The 22,228-nt window shown below is 38.0% G+C and overlaps 26 non-coding genes across 26 annotated transcripts; 14 read left to right on the top strand and 12 right to left on the bottom strand.

Annotated features, from left to right (window-relative positions):
- Positions 1–888: 888 nt before the first annotated feature.
- On the bottom strand, positions 889–970 carry TRNAS-UGA (transfer RNA serine (anticodon UGA)). The gene has a single exon. It is a non-coding gene; the product is annotated as a tRNA-Ser (tRNA).
- A 123-nt stretch (positions 971–1,093) lies between these two features.
- TRNAT-AGU (transfer RNA threonine (anticodon AGU)) lies at positions 1,094–1,167 on the top strand. Its single transcript has one exon. It is a non-coding gene; the product is annotated as a tRNA-Thr (tRNA).
- A 2,223-nt stretch (positions 1,168–3,390) lies between these two features.
- On the top strand, positions 3,391–3,464 carry TRNAT-AGU (transfer RNA threonine (anticodon AGU)). Its single transcript has one exon. It is a non-coding gene; the product is annotated as a tRNA-Thr (tRNA).
- Positions 3,465–4,749: 1,285 nt separating this feature from the next.
- Positions 4,750–4,831, bottom strand: TRNAS-UGA (transfer RNA serine (anticodon UGA)). The gene has a single exon. It is a non-coding gene; the product is annotated as a tRNA-Ser (tRNA).
- A 123-nt stretch (positions 4,832–4,954) lies between these two features.
- On the top strand, positions 4,955–5,028 carry TRNAT-AGU (transfer RNA threonine (anticodon AGU)). The gene has a single exon. It is a non-coding gene; the product is annotated as a tRNA-Thr (tRNA).
- A 1,283-nt stretch (positions 5,029–6,311) lies between these two features.
- On the bottom strand, positions 6,312–6,393 carry TRNAS-UGA (transfer RNA serine (anticodon UGA)). Its single transcript has one exon. It is a non-coding gene; the product is annotated as a tRNA-Ser (tRNA).
- A 123-nt stretch (positions 6,394–6,516) lies between these two features.
- TRNAT-AGU (transfer RNA threonine (anticodon AGU)) lies at positions 6,517–6,590 on the top strand. The gene has a single exon. It is a non-coding gene; the product is annotated as a tRNA-Thr (tRNA).
- A 1,284-nt stretch (positions 6,591–7,874) lies between these two features.
- On the bottom strand, positions 7,875–7,956 carry TRNAS-UGA (transfer RNA serine (anticodon UGA)). The gene has a single exon. It is a non-coding gene; the product is annotated as a tRNA-Ser (tRNA).
- A 123-nt stretch (positions 7,957–8,079) lies between these two features.
- Positions 8,080–8,153, top strand: TRNAT-AGU (transfer RNA threonine (anticodon AGU)). The gene has a single exon. It is a non-coding gene; the product is annotated as a tRNA-Thr (tRNA).
- A 1,284-nt stretch (positions 8,154–9,437) lies between these two features.
- On the bottom strand, positions 9,438–9,519 carry TRNAS-UGA (transfer RNA serine (anticodon UGA)). The gene has a single exon. It is a non-coding gene; the product is annotated as a tRNA-Ser (tRNA).
- Positions 9,520–9,642: 123 nt separating this feature from the next.
- TRNAT-AGU (transfer RNA threonine (anticodon AGU)) lies at positions 9,643–9,716 on the top strand. The gene has a single exon. It is a non-coding gene; the product is annotated as a tRNA-Thr (tRNA).
- A 1,283-nt stretch (positions 9,717–10,999) lies between these two features.
- Positions 11,000–11,081, bottom strand: TRNAS-UGA (transfer RNA serine (anticodon UGA)). The gene has a single exon. It is a non-coding gene; the product is annotated as a tRNA-Ser (tRNA).
- A 123-nt stretch (positions 11,082–11,204) lies between these two features.
- TRNAT-AGU (transfer RNA threonine (anticodon AGU)) lies at positions 11,205–11,278 on the top strand. Its single transcript has one exon. It is a non-coding gene; the product is annotated as a tRNA-Thr (tRNA).
- A 1,283-nt stretch (positions 11,279–12,561) lies between these two features.
- Positions 12,562–12,643, bottom strand: TRNAS-UGA (transfer RNA serine (anticodon UGA)). Its single transcript has one exon. It is a non-coding gene; the product is annotated as a tRNA-Ser (tRNA).
- Positions 12,644–12,766: 123 nt separating this feature from the next.
- On the top strand, positions 12,767–12,840 carry TRNAT-AGU (transfer RNA threonine (anticodon AGU)). Its single transcript has one exon. It is a non-coding gene; the product is annotated as a tRNA-Thr (tRNA).
- Positions 12,841–14,123: 1,283 nt separating this feature from the next.
- On the bottom strand, positions 14,124–14,205 carry TRNAS-UGA (transfer RNA serine (anticodon UGA)). Its single transcript has one exon. It is a non-coding gene; the product is annotated as a tRNA-Ser (tRNA).
- Positions 14,206–14,328: 123 nt separating this feature from the next.
- On the top strand, positions 14,329–14,402 carry TRNAT-AGU (transfer RNA threonine (anticodon AGU)). The gene has a single exon. It is a non-coding gene; the product is annotated as a tRNA-Thr (tRNA).
- Positions 14,403–15,685: 1,283 nt separating this feature from the next.
- TRNAS-UGA (transfer RNA serine (anticodon UGA)) lies at positions 15,686–15,767 on the bottom strand. Its single transcript has one exon. It is a non-coding gene; the product is annotated as a tRNA-Ser (tRNA).
- Positions 15,768–15,890: 123 nt separating this feature from the next.
- On the top strand, positions 15,891–15,964 carry TRNAT-AGU (transfer RNA threonine (anticodon AGU)). The gene has a single exon. It is a non-coding gene; the product is annotated as a tRNA-Thr (tRNA).
- Positions 15,965–17,247: 1,283 nt separating this feature from the next.
- TRNAS-UGA (transfer RNA serine (anticodon UGA)) lies at positions 17,248–17,329 on the bottom strand. Its single transcript has one exon. It is a non-coding gene; the product is annotated as a tRNA-Ser (tRNA).
- A 123-nt stretch (positions 17,330–17,452) lies between these two features.
- On the top strand, positions 17,453–17,526 carry TRNAT-AGU (transfer RNA threonine (anticodon AGU)). The gene has a single exon. It is a non-coding gene; the product is annotated as a tRNA-Thr (tRNA).
- Positions 17,527–19,011: 1,485 nt separating this feature from the next.
- On the top strand, positions 19,012–19,085 carry TRNAT-AGU (transfer RNA threonine (anticodon AGU)). Its single transcript has one exon. It is a non-coding gene; the product is annotated as a tRNA-Thr (tRNA).
- Positions 19,086–20,370: 1,285 nt separating this feature from the next.
- TRNAS-UGA (transfer RNA serine (anticodon UGA)) lies at positions 20,371–20,452 on the bottom strand. Its single transcript has one exon. It is a non-coding gene; the product is annotated as a tRNA-Ser (tRNA).
- A 123-nt stretch (positions 20,453–20,575) lies between these two features.
- Positions 20,576–20,649, top strand: TRNAT-AGU (transfer RNA threonine (anticodon AGU)). The gene has a single exon. It is a non-coding gene; the product is annotated as a tRNA-Thr (tRNA).
- Positions 20,650–21,932: 1,283 nt separating this feature from the next.
- On the bottom strand, positions 21,933–22,014 carry TRNAS-UGA (transfer RNA serine (anticodon UGA)). Its single transcript has one exon. It is a non-coding gene; the product is annotated as a tRNA-Ser (tRNA).
- A 123-nt stretch (positions 22,015–22,137) lies between these two features.
- TRNAT-AGU (transfer RNA threonine (anticodon AGU)) lies at positions 22,138–22,211 on the top strand. Its single transcript has one exon. It is a non-coding gene; the product is annotated as a tRNA-Thr (tRNA).
- The last annotated feature ends 17 nt before the right edge of the window (positions 22,212–22,228 follow it).

The following is a 22,228-nucleotide window of genomic DNA, read 5'->3' as shown; positions in this document are numbered from 1 at the left end:
AGGTAACAGCAGCAATTCTCCTGAGGTGGAGCTGACTCTCAGCATCTGATGCTGTCCTATCAGCATGAAGTTGCTTCACACACATTGTGAAACTCAAGCTACAGGGAAGGAGGATCAATTCAAACAGCCATATCTCGGGCTGTGGGCCACCTAAAAAAAGCAGATTTGGTGGCATTTGAAAGACTGGATTCTACTCTCTCATATGACACCAAAATCACAGTTCTAGCTGTGACAGAACCGAAGATATCACCTGTTGAAACCACAGTCGGGAATGGACGCAGTGTACTATATGATCACACTGTGTTGCTGGACAGGGAAGGGGGAGAAGTTGTATGCTGATTGGACAGCGTCATACAGAAAACATTAGCTGCCCAGAGTAAAAAGGAGTCATCTCCTATTTGGCTATTAGAGCTACATTAGTATATATAGATAAATGCTCATAACTTTGCAAATAAACGTTTTTTTTAAAAAAAAAAAAAAAATCACACTGTAGTTATCAGCATCATAGCGCCTATTAGGCTAGTTAGGAAATTGGGAATTGATAAACTGGTGACAGAGTCCATTTAAGGGACTATATACAGGAGTATGTGACAGAAAATAGTATTATAATTGACAGCAAGCAGAGATTTACTAAGGACAGAAGTTGTCCAACCAACCTGATTTGTTTTTATCAAGAGGAAAATAAAAGTCTGGACAAATGGGATGCTGTAGTTATAGTGATTTATACTCTAAATATTGCTCGCTTTTCAGAGTTGTAAGCCAGGGGCACAGCTGGAACCACTATTATTAATGTAATTAATCAGTGATAAAGAGGATGGAATTAAAATAACTCTTTCTATAGGTGACAAACTTTAATATGTTTCTGGAAGTTCTCTTCTTAAAATAGAACGTTGTGAACAGGACTTGAACCTGTGCAGGGAGACCCCATTGGATTTCAAATCCAACGCCTTAACCACTCGGCCATCACAACTTATGTACCCTGCCTGTTAAGACTTCTGCCAACTACACCTAAGGGGCTAGCCTAAGATATGAGATCAGTCTTTTGCTCTGAACTGAGCTGTGTGGTAGGACACCGTGAGAAGAAAAGTGTTTTGGTGCTGTGGCTTAGTTGGTTAAAGCGCCTGTCTAGTAAACAGGAGATCCTGAGTTCAAATCTCAGCAGTGCCTTGCTATTTGTTGCTTTAGTTTATTCACTTGTTTATTATTTAAGTTTACATAACTAAAGTATATGATGAATCAAATTCTTTATAGGCAATTAAAAATCTATCGGGTTTTTCATTGGTGACAGAGACCCCATGAATGTCATTGAGTTTTCTATAAGTAGTAAGTTCAATACAAAGTAATTATAGACCAGTAAGCTTAACATCCATTGTGGGAAAAACTTTTGAAGAGCTCTTAAAGGGACTCTGTTACCAGTTTATCAGGTCCCTAACTTCTAACTAGTCTAATTGGTGCTTTGCTGCTGATAACTACAGGGTGATTTGTAGTAAAAAAATGTTTATTATTTGCAAAATTATGAGCATTTTCTAAATATGTAATTTAGCCTTTATTAGACATCTGGGAGGTAACAGCAGCAATTCTCCTGAGGTGGAGCTGACTCTCAGCATCTGATGCTGTCCTATCAGCATGAAGTTGCTTCACACACATTGTGAAACTCAAGCTACAGGGAAGGAGGATCAATTCAAACAGCCATATCTCGGGCTGTGGGCCACCTAAAAAAAGCAGATTTGGTGGCATTTGAAAGACTGGATTCTACTCTCTCATATGACACCAAAATCACAGTTCTAGCTGTGACAGAACCGAAGATATCACCTGTTGAAACCACAGTCGGGAATTTACGCAGTGTACTATATGATCACACTGTGTTGCTGGACAGGGAAGGGGGAGAAGTTGTATGCTGATTGGACAGCGTCATACAGAAAACATTAGCTGCCCAGAGTAAAAAGGAGTCATCTCCTATTTGGCTATTAGAGCTACATTAGTATATATAGATAAATGCTCATAACTTTGCAAATAAACGTTTTTTTTAAAAAAAAAAAAAAAATCACACTGTAGTTATCAGCATCATAGCGCCTATTAGGCTAGTTAGGAAATTGGGAATTGATAAACTGGTGACAGAGTCCATTTAAGGGACTATATACAGGAGTATGTGACAGAAAATAGTATTATAATTGACAGCAAGCAGAGATTTACTAAGGACAGAAGTTGTCCAACCAACCTGATTTGTTTTTATCAAGAGGAAAATAAAAGTCTGGACAAATGGGATGCTGTAGTTATAGTGATTTATACTCTAAATATTGCTCGCTTTTCAGAGTTGTAAGCCAGGGGCACAGCTGGAACCACTATTATTAATGTAATTAATCAGTGATAAAGAGGATGGAATTAAAATAACTCTTTCTATAGGTGACAAACTTTAATATGTTTCTGGAAGTTCTCTTCTTAAAATAGAACGTTGTGAACAGGACTTGAACCTGTGCAGGGAGACCCCATTGGATTTCAAATATGACACCAAAATCACAGTTCTAGCTGTGACAGAACCGAAGATATCACCTGTTGAAACCACAGTCGGGAATGGACGCAGTGTACTATATGATCACACTGTGTTGCTGGACAGGGAAGGGGGAGAAGTTGTATGCTGATTGGACAGCGTCATACAGAAAACATTAGCTGCCCAGAGTAAAAAGGAGTCATCTCCTATTTGGCTATTAGAGCTACATTAGTATATATAGATAAATGCTCATAACTTTGCAAATAAACGTTTTTTTTTAAAAAAAAAAAAAAAATCACACTGTAGTTATCAGCATCATAGCGCCTATTAGGCTAGTTAGGAAATTGGGAATTGATAAACTGGTGACAGAGTCCATTTAAGGGACTATATACAGGAGTATGTGACAGAAAATAGTATTATAATTGACAGCAAGCAGAGATTTATTAAGGACAGAAGTTGTCCAACCAACCTGATTTGTTTTTATCAAGAGGAAAATAAAAGTCTGGACAAATGGGATGCTGTAGTTATAGTGATTTATACTCTAAATATTGCTCGCTTTTCAGAGTTGTAAGCCAGGGGCACAGCTGGAACCACTATTATTAATGTAATTAATCAGTGATAAAGAGGATGGAATTAAAATAACTCTTTCTATAGGTGACAAACTTTAATATGTTTCTGGAAGTTCTCTTCTTAAAATAGAACGTTGTGAACCTTGAACCTGTGCAGGGAGACCCCATTGGATTTCAAATCCAACGCCTTAACCACTCGGCCATCACAACTTATGTACCCTGCCTGTTAAGACTTCTGCCAACTACACCTAAGGGGCTAGCCTAAGATATGAGATCAGTCTTTTGCTCTGAACTGAGCTGTGTGGTAGGACACCGTGAGAAGAAAAGTTCTTTGGTGCTGTGGCTTAGTTGGTTAAAGCGCCTGTCTAGTAAACAGGAGATCCTGAGTTCAAATCTCAGCAGTGCCTTGCTATTTGTTGCTTTAGTTTATTCACTTGTTTATTATTTAAGTTTACATAACTAAAGTATATGATGAATCAAATTCTTTATAGGCAATTAAAAATCTATCGGGTTTTTCATTGGTGACAGAGACCCCATGAATGTCATTGAGTTTTCTATAAGTAGTAAGTTCAATACAAAGTAATTATAGACCAGTAAGCTTAACATCCATTGTGGGAAAAACTTTTGAAGAGCTCTTAAAGGGACTCTGTTACCAGTTTATCAGGTCCCTAACTCCTAACTAGTCTAATTGGTGCTTTGCTGCTGATAACTACAGGGTGATTTGTAGTAAAAAAAAATTTTATTATTTGCAAAATTATGAGAATTTTCTAAATATGTAATTTAGCCTTTATTAGACATCTGGGAGGTAACAGCAGCAATTCTCCTGAGGTGGAGCTGACTCTCAGCATCTGATGCTGTCCTATCAGCATGAAGTTGCTTCACACACATTGTGAAACTCAAGCTACAGGGAAGGAGGATCAATTCAAACAACCATATCTCGGGCTGTGGGCCACCTAAAACAGCAGATTTTGTGGCATTTGAAAGACTGGATTCTACTCTTTCATATGACACCAAAATCACAGTTCTAGCTGTGACAGAACCGAAGATATCACCTGTTGAAAACACAGTCGGGAATGGACGCAGTGTACTATATGATCACACTGTGTTGCTGGACAGGGAAGGGGGAGAAGTTGTATGCTGATTGGACAGCGTCATACAGAAAACATTAGCTGCCCAGAGTAAAAAGGAGTCATCTCCTATTTGGCTATTAGAGCTACATTAGTATATATAGATAAATGCTCATAACTTTGCAAATAAACGTTTTTTTTAAAAAAAAAAACAACAAATCACACTGTAGTTATCAGCATCATAGCGCCTATTAGGCTAGTTAGGAAATTGGGAATTGATAAACTGGTGACAGAGTCCATTTAAGGGACTATATACAGGAGTATGTGACAGAAAATAGTATTATAATTGACAGCAAGCAGAGATTTACTAAGGACAGAAGTTATCCAACCAACCTGATTTGTTTTTATCAAGAGGAAAATAAAAGTCTGGACAAATGGGATGCTGTAGTTATAGTGATTTATACTCTAAATATTGCTCGCTTTTCAGAGTTGTAAGCCAGGGGCACAGCTGGAACCACTATTATTAATGTAATTAATCAGTGATAAAGAGGATGGAATTAAAATAACTCTTTCTATAGGTGAAAAACTTTAATATGTTTCTGGAAGTTCTCTTCTTAAAATAGAACGTTGTGAACAGGACTTGAACCTGTGCAGGGAGACCCCATTGGATTTCAAATCCAACGCCTTAACCACTCGGCCATCACAACTTATGTACCCTGCCTGTTAAGACTTCTGCCAACTACACCTAAGGGGCTAGCCTAAGATATGAGATCAGTCTTTTGCTCTGAACTGAGCTGTGTGGTAGGACACCGTGAGAAGAAAAGTGCTTTGGTGCTGTGGCTTAGTTGGTTAAAGCGCCTGTCTAGTAAACAGGAGATCCTGAGTTCAAATCTCAGCAGTGCCTTGCTATTTGTTGCTTTAGTTTATTCACTTGTTTATTATTTAAGTTTACATAACTAAAGCATATGATGAATCAAATTCTTTATAGGCAATTAAAAATCTATCGGGTTTTTCATTGGTGACAGAGACCCCATGAATGTCATTAAGTTTTCTATAAGTAGTAAGTTCAATACAAAGTAATTATAGACCAGTAAGCTTAACATCCATTGTGGGAAAAACTTTTGAAGAGCTCTTAAAGGGACTCTGTTACCAGTTTATCAGGTCCCTAACTCCTAACTAGTCTAATTGGTACTTTGCTGCTGATAACTACAGGGTGATTTGTAGTAAAAAAAATGTTTATTATTTGCAAAATTATGAGAATTTTCTAAATATGTAATTTAGCCTTTATTAGACATCTGGGAGGTAACAGCAGCAATTCTCCTGAGGTGGAGCTGACTCTCAGCATCTGATGCTGTCCTATCAGCATGAAGTTGCTTCACACACATTGTGAAACTCAAGCTACAGGGAAGGAGGATAAATTCAAACAGCCATATCTCGGGCTGTGGGCCACCTAAAACAGCAGATTTTGTGGCATTTGAAAGACTGGATTCTACTCTTTCATATGACACCAAAATCACAGTTCTAGCTGTGACAGAACCGAAGATATCACCTGTTGAAAACACAGTCGGGAATGGACGCAGTTTACTATATGATCACACTGTGTTGCTGGACAGGGAAGGGGGAGAAGTTGTATGCTGATTGGACAGCGTCATACAGAAAACATTAGCTGCCCAGAGTAAAAAGGAGTCATCTCCTATTTGGCTATTAGAGCTACATTAGTATATATAGATAAATGCTCATAACTTTGCAAATAAACGTTTTTTTAAAAAAAAAACAACAAATCACACTGTAGTTATCAGCATCATAGCGCCTATTAGGCTAGTTAGGAAATTGGGAATTGATAAACTGGTGACAGAGTCCATTTAAGGGACTATATACAGGAGTATGTGACAGAAAATAGTATTATAATTGACAGCAAGCAGAGATTTACTAAGGACAGAAGTTGTCCAACCAACCTGATTTGTTTTTATCAAGAGGAAAATAAAAGTCTGGACAAATGGGATGCTGTAGTTATAGTGATTTATACTCTAAATATTGCTCGCTTTTCAGAGTTGTAAGCCAGGGGCACAGCTGGAACCACTATTATTAATGTAATTAATCAGTGATAAAGAGGATGGAATTAAAATAACTCTTTCTATAGGTGACAAACTTTAATATGTTTCTGGAAGTTCTCTTCTTAAAATAGAACGTTGTGAACAGGACTTGAACCTGTGCAGGGAGACCCCATTGGATTTCAAATCCAACGCCTTAACCACTCGGCCATCACAACTTATGTACCCTGCCTGTTAAGACTTCTGCCAACTACACCTAAGGGGCTAGCCTAAGATATGAGATCAGTCTTTTGCTCTGAACTGAGCTGTGTGGTAGGACACCGTGAGAAGAAAAGTGCTTTGGTGCTGTGGCTTAGTTGGTTAAAGCGCCTGTCTAGTAAACAGGAGATCCTGAGTTCAAATCTCAGCAGTGCCTTGCTATTTGTTGCTTTAGTTTATTCACTTGTTTATTATTTAAGTTTACATAACTAAAGTATATGATGAATCAAATTCTTTATAGGCAATTAAAAATCTATCGGGTTTTTCATTGGTGACAGAGACCCCATGAATGTCATTGAGTTTTCTATAAGTAGTAAGTTCAATACAAAGTAATTATAGACCAGTAAGCTTAACATCCATTGTGGGAAAAACTTTTGAAGAGCTCTTAAAGGGACTCTGTTACCAGTTTATCAGGTCCCTAACTCCTAACTAGTCTAATTGGTGCTTTGCTGCTGATAACTACAGGGTGATTTGTAGTAAAAAAAATGTTTATTATTTGCAAAATTATGAGAATTTTCTAAATATGTAATTTAGCCTTTATTAGACATCTGGGAGGTAACAGCAGCAATTCTCCTGAGGTGGAGCTGACTCTCAGCATCTGATGCTGTCCTATCAGCATGAAGTTGCTTCACACACATTGTGAAACTCAAGCTACAGGGAAGGAGGATCAATTCAAACAGCCATATCTCGGGCTGTGGGCCACCTAAAACAGCAGATTTTGTGGCATTTGAAAGACTGGATTCTACTCTTTCATATGACACCAAAATCACAGTTCTAGCTGTGACAGAACCGAAGATATCACCTGTTGAAAACACAGTCGGGAATGGACGCAGTTTACTATATGATCACACTGTGTTGCTGGACAGGGAAGGGGGAGAAGTTGTATGCTGATTGGACAGCGTCATACAGAAAACATTAGCTGCCCAGAGTAAAAAGGAGTCATCTCCTATTTGGCTATTAGAGCTACATTAGTATATATAGATAAATGCTCATAACTTTGCAAATAAACGTTTTTTTAAAAAAAAAAACAACAAATCACACTGTAGTTATCAGCATCATAGCGCCTATTAGGCTAGTTAGGAAATTGGGAATTGATAAACTGGTGACAGAGTCCATTTAAGGGACTATATACAGGAGTATGTGACAGAAAATAGTATTATAATTGACAGCAAGCAGAGATTTACTAAGGACAGAAGTTGTCCAACCAACCTGATTTGTTTTTATCAAGAGGAAAATAAAAGTCTGGACAAATGGGATGCTGTAGTTATAGTGATTTATACTCTAAATATTGCTCGCTTTTCAGAGTTGTAAGCCAGGGGCACAGCTGGAACCACTATTATTAATGTAATTAATCAGTGATAAAGAGGATGGAATTAAAATAACTCTTTCTATAGGTGACAAACTTTAATATGTTTCTGGAAGTTCTCTTCTTAAAATAGAACGTTGTGAACAGGACTTGAACCTGTGCAGGGAGACCCCATTGGATTTCAAATCCAACGCCTTAACCACTCGGCCATCACAACTTATGTACCCTGCCTGTTAAGACTTCTGCCAACTACACCTAAGGGGCTAGCCTAAGATATGAGATCAGTCTTTTGCTCTGAACTGAGCTGTGTGGTAGGACACCGTGAGAAGAAAAGTGCTTTGGTGCTGTGGCTTAGTTGGTTAAAGCGCCTGTCTAGTAAACAGGAGATCCTGAGTTCAAATCTCAGCAGTGCCTTGCTATTTGTTGCTTTAGTTTATTCACTTGTTTATTATTTAAGTTTACATAACTAAAGTATATGATGAATCAAATTCTTTATAGGCAATTAAAAATCTATCGGGTTTTTCATTGGTGACAGAGACCCCATGAATGTCATTGAGTTTTCTATAAGTAGTAAGTTCAATACAAAGTAATTATAGACCAGTAAGCTTAACATCCATTGTGGGAAAAACTTTTGAAGAGCTCTTAAAGGGACTCTGTTACCAGTTTATCAGGTCCCTAACTCCTAACTAGTCTAATTGGTGCTTTGCTGCTGATAACTACAGGGTGATTTGTAGTAAAAAAAATGTTTATTATTTGCAAAATTATGAGCATTTTCTAAATATGTAATTTAGCCTTTATTAGACATCTGGGAGGTAACAGCAGCAATTCTCCGGAGGTGGAGCTGACTCTCAGCATCTGATGCTGTCCTATCAGCATGAAGTTGCTTCACACACATTGTGAAACTCAAGCTACAGGGAAGGAGGATCAATTCAAACAGCCATATCTCGGGCTGTGGGCCACCTAAAACAGCAGATTTTGTGGCATTTGAAAGACTGGATTCTACTCTTTCATATGACACCAAAATCACAGTTCTAGCTGTGACAGAACCGAAGATATCACCTGTTGAAAACACAGTCGGGAATGGACGCAGTTTACTATATGATCACACTGTGTTGCTGGACAGGGAAGGGGGAGAAGTTGTATGCTGATTGGACAGCGTCATACAGAAAACATTAGCTGCCCAGAGTAAAAAGGAGTCATCTCCTATTTGGCTATTAGAGCTACATTAGTATATATAGATAAATGCTCATAACTTTGCAAATAAACGTTTTTTTTAAAAAAAAAACAACAAATCACACTGTAGTTATCAGCATCATAGCGCCTATTAGGCTAGTTAGGAAATTGGGAATTGATAAACTGGTGACAGAGTCCATTTAAGGGACTATATACAGGAGTATGTGACAGAAAATAGTATTATAATTGACAGCAAGCAGAGATTTACTAAGGACAGAAGTTGTCCAACCAACCTGATTTGTTTTTATCAAGAGGAAAATAAAAGTCTGGACAAATGGGATGCTGTAGTTATAGTGATTTATACTCTAAATATTGCTCGCTTTTCAGAGTTGTAAGCCAGGGGCACAGCTGGAACCACTATTATTAATGTAATTAATCAGTGATAAAGAGGATGGAATTAAAATAACTCTTTCTATAGGTGACAAACTTTAATATGTTTCTGGAAGTTCTCTTCTTAAAATAGAACGTTGTGAACAGGACTTGAACCTGTGCAGGGAGACCCCATTGGATTTCAAATCCAACGCCTTAACCACTCGGCCATCACAACTTATGTACCCTGCCTGTTAAGACTTCTGCCAACTACACCTAAGGGGCTAGCCTAAGATATGAGATCAGTCTTTTGCTCTGAACTGAGCTGTGTGGTAGGACACCGTGAGAAGAAAAGTGCTTTGGTGCTGTGGCTTAGTTGGTTAAAGCGCCTGTCTAGTAAACAGGAGATCCTGAGTTCAAATCTCAGCAGTGCCTTGCTATTTGTTGCTTTAGTTTATTCACTTGTTTATTATTTAAGTTTACATAACTAAAGTATATGATGAATCAAATTCTTTATAGGCAATTAAAAATCTATCGGGTTTTTCATTGGTGACAGAGACCCCATGAATGTCATTGAGTTTTCTATAAGTAGTAAGTTCAATACAAAGTAATTATAGACCAGTAAGCTTAACATCCATTGTGGGAAAAACTTTTGAAGAGCTCTTAAAGGGACTCTGTTACCAGTTTATCAGGTCCCTAACTCCTAACTAGTCTAATTGGTGCTTTGCTGCTGATAACTACAGGGTGATTTGTAGTAAAAAAAATGTTTATTATTTGCAAAATTATGAGCATTTTCTAAATATGTAATTTAGCCTTTATTAGACATCTGGGAGGTAACAGCAGCAATTCTCCGGAGGTGGAGCTGACTCTCAGCATCTGATGCTGTCCTATCAGCATGAAGTTGCTTCACACACATTGTGAAACTCAAGCTACAGGGAAGGAGGATCAATTCAAACAGCCATATCTCGGGCTGTGGGCCACCTAAAACAGCAGATTTTGTGGCATTTGAAAGACTGGATTCTACTCTTTCATATGACACCAAAATCACAGTTCTAGCTGTGACAGAACCGAAGATATCACCTGTTGAAAACACAGTCGGGAATGGACGCAGTTTACTATATGATCACACTGTGTTGCTGGACAGGGAAGGGGGAGAAGTTGTATGCTGATTGGACAGCGTCATACAGAAAACATTAGCTGCCCAGAGTAAAAAGGAGTCATCTCCTATTTGGCTATTAGAGCTACATTAGTATATATAGATAAATGCTCATAACTTTGCAAATAAACGTTTTTTTTAAAAAAAAACAACAAATCACACTGTAGTTATCAGCATCATAGCGCCTATTAGGCTAGTTAGGAAATTGGGAATTGATAAACTGGTGACAGAGTCCATTTAAGGGACTATATACAGGAGTATGTGACAGAAAATAGTATTATAATTGACAGCAAGCAGAGATTTACTAAGGACAGAAGTTGTCCAACCAACCTGATTTGTTTTTATCAAGAGGAAAATAAAAGTCTGGACAAATGGGATGCTGTAGTTATAGTGATTTATACTCTAAATATTGCTCGCTTTTCAGAGTTGTAAGCCAGGGGCACAGCTGGAACCACTATTATTAATGTAATTAATCAGTGATAAAGAGGATGGAATTAAAATAACTCTTTCTATAGGTGACAAACTTTAATATGTTTCTGGAAGTTCTCTTCTTAAAATAGAACGTTGTGAACAGGACTTGAACCTGTGCAGGGAGACCCCATTGGATTTCAAATCCAACGCCTTAACCACTCGGCCATCACAACTTATGTACCCTGCCTGTTAAGACTTCTGCCAACTACACCTAAGGGGCTAGCCTAAGATATGAGATCAGTCTTTTGCTCTGAACTGAGCTGTGTGGTAGGACACCGTGAGAAGAAAAGTGCTTTGGTGCTGTGGCTTAGTTGGTTAAAGCGCCTGTCTAGTAAACAGGAGATCCTGAGTTCAAATCTCAGCAGTGCCTTGCTATTTGTTGCTTTAGTTTATTCACTTGTTTATTATTTAAGTTTACATAACTAAAGTATATGATGAATCAAATTCTTTATAGGCAATTAAAAATCTATCGGGTTTTTCATTGGTGACAGAGACCCCATGAATGTCATTGAGTTTTCTATAAGTAGTAAGTTCAATACAAAGTAATTATAGACCAGTAAGCTTAACATCCATTGTGGGAAAAACTTTTGAAGAGCTCTTAAAGGGACTCTGTTACCAGTTTATCAGGTCCCTAACTCCTAACTAGTCTAATTGGTGCTTTGCTGCTGATAACTACAGGGTGATTTGTAGTAAAAAAAATGTTTATTATTTGCAAAATTATGAGCATTTTCTAAATATGTAATTTAGCCTTTATTAGACATCTGGGAGGTAACAGCAGCAATTCCCCTGAGGTGGAGCTGACTCTCAGCATCTGATGCTGTCCTATCAGCATGAAGTTGCTTCACACACATTGTGAAACTCAAGCTACAGTGAAGGAGGATCAATTCAAACAGCCATATCTCGGGCTGTGGGCCACCTAAAACAGCAGATTTTGTGGCATTTGAAAGACTGGATTCTACTCTTTCATATGACACCAAAATCACAGTTCTAGCTGTGACAGAACCGAAGATATCACCTGTTGAAAACACAGTCGGGAATGGACGCAGTTTACTATATGATCACACTGTGTTGCTGGACAGGGAAGGGGGAGAAGTTGTATGCTGATTGGACAGCGTCATACAGAAAACATTAGCTGCCCAGAGTAAAAAGGAGTCATCTCCTATTTGGCTATTAGAGCTACATTAGTATATATAGATAAATGCTCATAACTTTGCAAATAAACGTTTTTTTTAAAAAAAAACAACAAATCACACTGTAGTTATCAGCATCATAGCGCCTATTAGGCTAGTTAGGAAATTGGGAATTGATAAACTGGTGACAGAGTCCATTTAAGGGACTATATACAGGAGTATGTGACAGAAAATAGTATTATAATTGACAGCAAGCAGAGATTTACTAAGGACAGAAGTTGTCCAACCAACCTGATTTGTTTTTATCAAGAGGAAAATAAAAGTCTGGACAAATGGGATGCTGTAGTTATAGTGATTTATACTCTAAATATTGCTCGCTTTTCAGAGTTGTAAGCCAGGGGCACAGCTGGAACCACTATTATTAATGTAATTAATCAGTGATAAAGAGGATGGAATTAAAATAACTCTTTCTATAGGTGACAAACTTTAATATGTTTCTGGAAGTTCTCTTCTTAAAATAGAACGTTGTGAACAGGACTTGAACCTGTGCAGGGAGACCCCATTGGATTTCAAATCCAACGCCTTAACCACTCGGCCATCACAACTTATGTACCCTGCCTGTTAAGACTTCTGCCAACTACACCTAAGGGGCTAGCCTAAGATATGAGATCAGTCTTTTGCTCTGAACTGAGCTGTGTGGTAGGACACCGTGAGAAGAAAAGTGCTTTGGTGCTGTGGCTTAGTTGGTTAAAGCGCCTGTCTAGTAAACAGGAGATCCTGAGTTCAAATCTCAGCAGTGCCTTGCTATTTGTTGCTTTAGTTTATTCACTTGTTTATTATTTAAGTTTACATAACTAAAGTATATGATGAATCAAATTCTTTATAGGCAATTAAAAATCTATCGGGTTTTTCATTGGTGACAGAGACCCCATGAATGTCATTGAGTTTTCTATAAGTAGTAAGTTCAATACAAAGTAATTATAGACCAGTAAGCTTAACATCCATTGTGGGAAAAACTTTTGAAGAGCTCTTAAAGGGACTCTGTTACCAGTTTATCAGGTCCCTAACTCCTAACTAGTCTAATTGGTGCTTTGCTGCTGATAACTACAGGGTGATTTGTAGTAAAAAAAATGTTTATTATTTGCAAAATTATGAGCATTTTCTAAATATGTAATTTAGCCTTTATTAGACATCTGGGAGGTAACAGCAGCAATTCCCCTGAGGTGGAGCTGACTCTCAGCATCTGATGCTGTCCTATCAGCATGAAGTTGCTTCACACACATTGTGAAACTCAAGCTACAGTGAAGGAGGATCAATTCAAACAGCCATATCTCGGGCTGTGGGCCACCTAAAACAGCAGATTTTGTGGCATTTGAAAGACTGGATTCTACTCTTTCATATGACACCAAAATCACAGTTCTAGCTGTGACAGAACCGAAGATATCACCTGTTGAAAACACAGTCGGGAATGGACGCAGTTTACTATATGATCACACTGTGTTGCTGGACAGGGAAGGGGGAGAAGTTGTATGCTGATTGGACAGCGTCATACAGAAAACATTAGCTGCCCAGAGTAAAAAGGAGTCATCTCCTATTTGGCTATTAGAGCTACATTAGTATATATAGATAAATGCTCATAACTTTGCAAATAAACGTTTTTTAAAAAAAAAAACAACAAATCACACTGTAGTTATCAGCATCATAGCGCCTATTAGGCTAGTTAGGAAATTGGGAATTGATAAACTGGTGACAGAGTCCATTTAAGGGACTATATACAGGAGTATGTGACAGAAAATAGTATTATAATTGACAGCAAGCAGAGATTTACTAAGGACAGAAGTTGTCCAACCAACCTGATTTGTTTTTATCAAGAGGAAAATAAAAGTCTGGACAAATGGGATGCTGTAGTTATAGTGATTTATACTCTAAATATTGCTCGCTTTTCAGAGTTGTAAGCCAGGGGCACAGCTGGAACCACTATTATTAATGTAATTAATCAGTGATAAAGAGGATGGAATTAAAATAACTCTTTCTATAGGTGACAAACTTTAATATGTTTCTGGAAGTTCTCTTCTTAAAATAGAACGTTGTGAACAGGACTTGAACCTGTGCAGGGAGACCCCATTGGATTTCAAATCCAACGCCTTAACCACTCGGCCATCACAACTTATGTACCCTGCCTGTTAAGACTTCTGCCAACTACACCTAAGGGGCTAGCCTAAGATATGAGATCAGTCTTTTGCTCTGAACTGAGCTGTGTGGTAGGACACCGTGAGAAGAAAAGTGCTTTGGTGCTGTGGCTTAGTTGGTTAAAGCGCCTGTCTAGTAAACAGGAGATCCTGAGTTCAAATCTCAGCAGTGCCTTGCTATTTGTTGCTTTAGTTTATTCACTTGTTTATTATTTAAGTTTACATAACTAAAGTATATGATGAATCAAATTCTTTATAGGCAATTAAAAATCTATCGGGTTTTTCATTGGTGACAGAGACCCCATGAATGTCATTGAGTTTTCTATAAGTAGTAAGTTCAATACAAAGTAATTATAGACCAGTAAGCTTAACATCCATTGTGGGAAAAACTTTTGAAGAGCTCTTAAAGGGACTCTGTTACCAGTTTATCAGGTCCCTAACTCCTAACTAGTCTAATTGGTGCTTTGCTGCTGATAACTACAGGGTGATTTGTAGTAAAAAAAATGTTTATTATTTGCAAAATTATGAGCATTTTCTAAATATGTAATTTAGCCTTTATTAGACATCTGGGAGGTAACAGCAGCAATTCCCCTGAGGTGGAGCTGACTCTCAGCATCTGATGCTGTCCTATCAGCATGAAGTTGCTTCACACACATTGTGAAACTCAAGCTACAGGGAAGGAGGATCAATTCAAACAGCCATATCTCGGGCTGTGGGCCACCTAAAACAGCAGATTTTGTGGCATTTGAAAGACTGGATTCTACTCTTTCATATGACACCAAAATCACAGTTCTAGCTGTGACAGAACCGAAGATATCACCTGTTCAATACACAGTCGGGAATGGACGCAGTTTACTATACGATCACACTGTGTTGCTGGACAGGGAAGGGGGAGAAGTTGTATGCTGATTGGACAGCGTCATACAGAAAACATTAGCTGCCCAGAGTAAAAAGGAGTCATCTCCTATTTGGCTATTAGAGCTACATTAGTATATATAGATAAATGCTCATAACTTTGCAAATAAACGTTTTTTTAAAAAAAAAACAACAAATCACACTGTAGTTATCAGCATCATAGCGCCTATTAGGCTAGTTAGGAAATTGGGAATTGATAAACTGGTGACAGAGTCCATTTAAGGGACTATATACAGGAGTATGTGACAGAAAATAGTATTATAATTGACAGCAAGCAGAGATTTACTAAGGACAGAAGTTGTCCAACCAACCTGATTTGTTTTTATCAAGAGGAAAATAAAAGTCTGGACAAATGGGATGCTGTAGTTATAGTGATTTATACTCTAAATATTGCTCGCTTTTCAGAGTTGTAAGCCAGGGGCACAGCTGGAACCACTATTATTAATGTAATTAATCAGTGATAAAGAGGATGGAATTAAAATAACTCTTTCTATAGGTGACAAACTTTAATATGTTTCTGGAAGTTCTCTTCTTAAAATAGAACGTTGTGAACAGGACTTGAACCTGTGCAGGGAGACCCCATTGGATTTCAAATCCAACGCCTTAACCACTCGGCCATCACAACTTATGTACCCTGACTGTTAAGACTTCTGCCAACTACACCTAAGGGGCTAGCCTAAGATATGAGATCAGTCTTTTGCTCTGAACTGAGCTGTGTGGTAGGACACCGTGAGAAGAAAAGTGCTTTGGTGCTGTGGCTTAGTTGGTTAAAGCGCCTGTCTAGTAAACAGGAGATCCTGAGTTCAAATCTCAGCAGTGCCTTGCTATTTGTTGCTTTAGTTTATTCACTTGTTTATTATTTAAGTTTACATAACTAAAGTATATGATGAATCAAATTCTTTATAGGCAATTAAAAATCTATCGGGTTTTTCATTGGTGACAGAGACCCCATGAATGTCATTGAGTTTTCTATAAGTAGTAAGTTCAATACAAAGTAATTATAGACCAGTAAGCTTAACATCCATTGTGGGAAAAACTTTTGAAGAGCTCTTAAAGGGACTCTGTTACCAGTTTATCAGGTCCCTAACTCCTAACTAGTCTAATTGGTGCTTTGCTGCTGATAACTACAGGGTGATTTGTAGTAAAAAAAATGTTTATTATTTGCAAAATTATGAGCATTTTCTAAATATGTAATTTAGCCTTTATTAGACATCTGGGAGGTAACAGCAGCAATTCCCCTGAGGTGGAGCTGACTCTCAGCATCTGATGCTGTCCTATCAGCATGAAGCTGCTTCACACACATTGTGAAACTCAAGCTACAGTGAAGGAGGATCAATTCAAACAGCCATATCTCGGGCTGTGGGCCACCTAAAAAAGCAGATTTGGTGGCATTTGAAAGACTGGATTCTACTCTTTCATATGACACCGAAATCACAGTTCTAGCTGTGACAGAACCGAAGATATCACCTGTTGAAACCACAGTCGGGAATGGACGCAGTGTACTATATGATCACACTGTGTTGCTGGACAGGGAAGGGGGAGAAGTTGTATGCTGATTGGACAGCGTCATACAGAAAACATTAGCTGCCCAGAGTAAAAAGGAGTCATCTCCTATTTGGCTATTAGAGCTACATTAGTATATATAGATAAATGCTCATAACTTTGCAAATAAACGTTTTTTTTAAAAAAAAACAACAAATCACACTGTAGTTATCAGCATCATAGCGCCTATTAGGCTAGTTAGGAAAATGGGAATTGATAAACTGGTGACAGAGTCCATTTAAGGGACTATATACAGGAGTATGTGACAGAAAATAGTATTATAATTGACAGCAAGCAGAGATTTACTAAGGACAGAAGTTGTCCAACCAACCTGATTTGTTTTTATCAAGAGGAAGATAAAAGTCTGGACAAATGGGATGCTGTAGTTATAGTGATTTATACTCTAAATATTGCTCGCTTTTCAGAGTTGTAAGCCAGGGGCACAGCTGGAACCACTATTATTAATGTAATTAATCAGTGATAAAGAGGATGGAATTAAAATAACTCTTTCTATAGGTGACAAACTTTAATATGTTTCTGGAAGTTCTCTTCTTAAAATAGAACGTTGTGAACAGGACTTGAACCTGTGCAGGGAGACCCCATTGGATTTCAAATCCAACGCCTTAACCACTCGGCCATCACAACTTATGTACCCTGCCTGTTAAGACTTCTGCCAACTACACCTAAGGGGCTAGCCTAAGATATGAGATCAGTCTTTTGCTCTGAACTGAGCTGTGTGGTAGGACACCGTGAGAAGAAAAGTGCTTTGGTGCTGTGGCTTAGTTGGTTAAAGCGCCTGTCTAGTAAACAGGAGATCCTGAGTTCAAATCTCAGCAGTGCCTTGCTATTTGTTGCTTTAGTTTATTCACTTGTTTATTATTTAAGTTTACATAACTAAAGTATATGATGAATCAAATTCTTTATAGGCAATTAAAAATCTATCGGGTTTTTCATTGGTGACAGAGACCCCATGAATGTCATTAAGTTTTCTATAAGTAGTAAGTTCAATACAAAGTAATTATAGACCAGTAAGCTTAACATCCATTGTGGGAAAAACTTTTGAAGAGCTCTTAAAGGGACTCTGTTACCAGTTTATCAGGTCCCTAACTCCTAACTAGTCTAATTGGTGCTTTGCTGCTGATAACTACAGGGTGATTTGTAGTAAAAAAAATGTTTATTATTTGCAAAATTATGAGCATTTTCTAAATATGTAATTTAGCCTTTATTAGACATCTGGGAGGTAACAGCAGCAATTCCCCTGAGGTGGAGCTGACTCTCAGCATCTGATGCTGTCCTATCAGCATGAAGCTGCTTCACACACATTGTGAAACTCAAGCTACAGTGAAGGAGGATCAATTCAAACAGCCATATCTCGGGCTGTGGGCCACCTAAAAAAGCAGATTTGGTGGCATTTGAAAGACTGGATTCTACTCTTTCATATGACACCAAAATCACAGTTCTAGCTGTGACAGAACCGAAGATATCACCTGTTGAAACCACAGTCGGGAATGGACGCAGTGTACTATATGATCACACTGTGTTGCTGGACAGGGAAGGGGGAGAAGTTGTATGCTGATTGGACAGCGTCATACAGAAAACATTAGCTGCCCAGAGTAAAAAGGAGTCATCTCCTATTTGGCTATTAGAGCTACATTAGTATATATAGATAAATGCTCATAACTTTGCAAATAAACGTTTTTTTTTAAAAAAAAAAAAAAAATCACACTGTAGTTATCAGCATCATAGCGCCTATTAGGCTAGTTAGGAAATTGGGAATTGATAAACTGGTGACAGAGTCCATTTAAGGGACTATATACAGGAGTATGTGACAGAAAATAGTATTATAATTGACAGCAAGCAGAGATTTATTAAGGACAGAAGTTGTCCAACCAACCTGATTTGTTTTTATCAAGAGGAAAATAAAAGTCTGGACAAATGGGATGCTGTAGTTATAGTGATTTATACTCTAAATATTGCTCGCTTTTCAGAGTTGTAAGCCAGGGGCACAGCTGGAACCACTATTATTAATGTAATTAATCAGTGATAAAGAGGATGGAATTAAAATAACTCTTTCTATAGGTGACAAACTTTAATATGTTTCTGGAAGTTCTCTTCTTAAAATAGAACGTTGTGAACCTTGAACCTGTGCAGGGAGACCCCATTGGATTTCAAATCCAACGCCTTAACCACTCGGCCATCACAACTTATGTACCCTGCCTGTTAAGACTTCTGCCAACTACACCTAAGGGGCTAGCCTAAGATATGAGATCAGTCTTTTGCTCTGAACTGAGCTGTGTGGTAGGACACCGTGAGAAGAAAAGTTCTTTGGTGCTGTGGCTTAGTTGGTTAAAGCGCCTGTCTAGTAAACAGGAGATCCTGAGTTCAAATCTCAGCAGTGCCTTGCTATTTGTTGCTTTAGTTTATTCACTTGTTTATTATTTAAGTTTACATAACTAAAGTATATGATGAATCAAATTCTTTATAGGCAATTAAAAATCTATCGGGTTTTTCATTGGTGACAGAGACCCCATGAATGTCATTGAGTTTTCTATAAGTAGTAAGTTCAATACAAAGTAATTATAGACCAGTAAGCTTAACATCCATTGTGGGAAAAACTTTTGAAGAGCTCTTAAAGGGACTCTGTTACCAGTTTATCAGGTCCCTAACTCCTAACTAGTCTAATTGGTGCTTTGCTGCTGATAACTACAGGGTGATTTGTAGTAAAAAAAATTTTTATTATTTGCAAAATTATGAGAATTTTCTAAATATGTAATTTAGCCTTTATTAGACATCTGGGAGGTAACAGCAGCAATTCTCCTGAGGTGGAGCTGACTCTCAGCATCTGATGCTGTCCTATCAGCATGAAGTTGCTTCACACACATTGTGAAACTCAAGCTACAGGGAAGGAGGATCAATTCAAACAGCCATATCTCGGGCTGTGGGCCACCTAAAACAGCAGATTTTGTGGCATTTGAAAGACTGGATTCTACTCTTTCATATGACACCAAAATCACAGTTCTAGCTGTGACAGAACCGAAGATATCACCTGTTGAAAACACAGTCGGGAATGGACGCAGTTTACTATATGATCACACTGTGTTGCTGGACAGGGAAGGGGGAGAAGTTGTATGCTGATTGGACAGCGTCATACAGAAAACATTAGCTGCCCAGAGTAAAAAGGAGTCATCTCCTATTTGGCTATTAGAGCTACATTAGTATATATAGATAAATGCTCATAACTTTGCAAATAAACGTTTTTTTAAAAAAAAAAAACAACAAATCACACTGTAGTTATCAGCATCATAGCGCCTATTAGGCTAGTTAGGAAATTGGGAATTGATAAACTGGTGACAGAGTCCATTTAAGGGACTATATACAGGAGTATGTGACAGAAAATAGTATTATAATTGACAGCAAGCAGAGATTTACTAAGGACAGAAGTTATCCAACCAACCTGATTTGTTTTTATCAAGAGGAAAATAAAAGTCTGGACAAATGGGATGCTGTAGTTATAGTGATTTATACTCTAAATATTGCTCGCTTTTCAGAGTTGTAAGCCAGGGGCACAGCTGGAACCACTATTATTAATGTAATTAATCAGTGATAAAGAGGATGGAATTAAAATAACTCTTTCTATAGGTGAAAAACTTTAATATGTTTCTGGAAGTTCTCTTCTTAAAATAGAACGTTGTGAACAGGACTTGAACCTGTGCAGGGAGACCCCATTGGATTTCAAATCCAACGCCTTAACCACTCGGCCATCACAACTTATGTACCCTGCCTGTTAAGACTTCTGCCAACTACACCTAAGGGGCTAGCCTAAGATATGAGATCAGTCTTTTGCTCTGAACTGAGCTGTGTGGTAGGACACCGTGAGAAGAAAAGTGCTTTGGTGCTGTGGCTTAGTTGGTTAAAGCGCCTGTCTAGTAAACAGGAGATCCTGAGTTCAAATCTCAGCAGTGCCTTGCTATTTGTTGCTTTAGTTTATTCACTTGTTTATTATTTAAGTTTACATAACTAAAGTATATGATGAATCAAATTCTTTATAGGCAATTAAAAATCTATCGGGTTTTTCATTGGTGACAGAGACCCCATGAATGTCATTAAGTTTTCTATAAGTAGTAAGTTCAATACAAAGTAATTATAGACCAGTAAGCTTAACATCCATTGTGGGAAAAACTTTTGAAGAGCTCTTAAAGGGACTCTGTTACCAGTTTATCAGGTCCCTAACTCCTAACTAGTCTAATTGGTACTTTGCTGCTGATAACTACAGGGTGATTTGTAGTAAAAAAAATGTTTATTATTTGCAAAATTATGAGAATTTTCTAAATATGTAATTTAGCCTTTATTAGACATCTGGGAGGTAACAGCAGCAATTCTCCTGAGGTGGAGCTGACTCTCAGCATCTGATGCTGTCCTATCAGCATGAAGTTGCTTCACACACATTGTGAAACTCAAGCTACAGGGAAGGAGGATCAATTCAAACAGCCATATCTCGGGCTGTGGGCCACCTAAAACAGCAGATTTTGTGGCATTTGAAAGACTGGATTCTACTCTTTCATATGACACCAAAATCACAGTTCTAGCTGTGACAGAACCGAAGATATCACCTGTTGAAAACACAGTCGGGAATGGACGCAGTTTACTATATGATCACACTGTGTTGCTGGACAGGGAAGGGGGAGAAGTTGTATGCTGATTGGACAGCGTCATACAGAAAACATTAGCTGCCCAGAGTAAAAAGGAGTCATCTCCTATTTGGCTATTAGAGCTACATTAGTATATATAGATAAATGCTCATAACTTTGCAAATAAACGTTTTTTTAAAAAAAAAACAACAAATCACACTGTAGTTATCAGCATCATAGCGCCTATTAGGCTAGTTAGGAAATTGGGAATTGATAAACTGGTGACAGAGTCCATTTAAGGGACTATATACAGGAGTATGTGACAGAAAATAGTATTATAATTGACAGCAAGCAGAGATTTACTAAGGACAGAAGTTGTCCAACCAACCTGATTTGTTTTTATCAAGAGGAAAATAAAAGTCTGGACAAATGGGATGCTGTAGTTATAGTGATTTATACTCTAAATATTGCTCGCTTTTCAGAGTTGTAAGCCAGGGGCACAGCTGGAACCACTATTATTAATGTAATTAATCAGTGATAAAGAGGATGGAATTAAAATAACTCTTTCTATAGGTGAAAAACTTTAATATGTTTCTGGAAGTTCTCTTCTTAAAATAGAACGTTGTGAACAGGACTTGAACCTGTGCAGGGAGACCCCATTGGATTTCAAATCCAACGCCTTAACCACTCGGCCATCACAACTTATGTACCCTGCCTGTTAAGACTTCTGCCAACTACACCTAAGGGGCTAGCCTAAGATATGAGATCAGTCTTTTGCTCTGAACTGAGCTGTGTGGTAGGACACCGTGAGAAGAAAAGTGCTTTGGTGCTGTGGCTTAGTTGGTTAAAGCGCCTGTCTAGTAAACAGGAGATCCTGAGTTCAAATCTCAGCAGTGCCTTGCTATTTGTTGCTTTA

Source organism: Rhinoderma darwinii, assembly GCF_050947455.1.
Source record: "Rhinoderma darwinii isolate aRhiDar2 chromosome 3 unlocalized genomic scaffold, aRhiDar2.hap1 SUPER_3_unloc_14, whole genome shotgun sequence".
Classification (NCBI taxonomy): domain Eukaryota; kingdom Metazoa; phylum Chordata; class Amphibia; order Anura; family Rhinodermatidae; genus Rhinoderma; species Rhinoderma darwinii.
The sequence above is the reverse complement of the archived record's forward strand: the minus strand, read 5'-3'. Positions and strand labels throughout refer to the sequence as shown.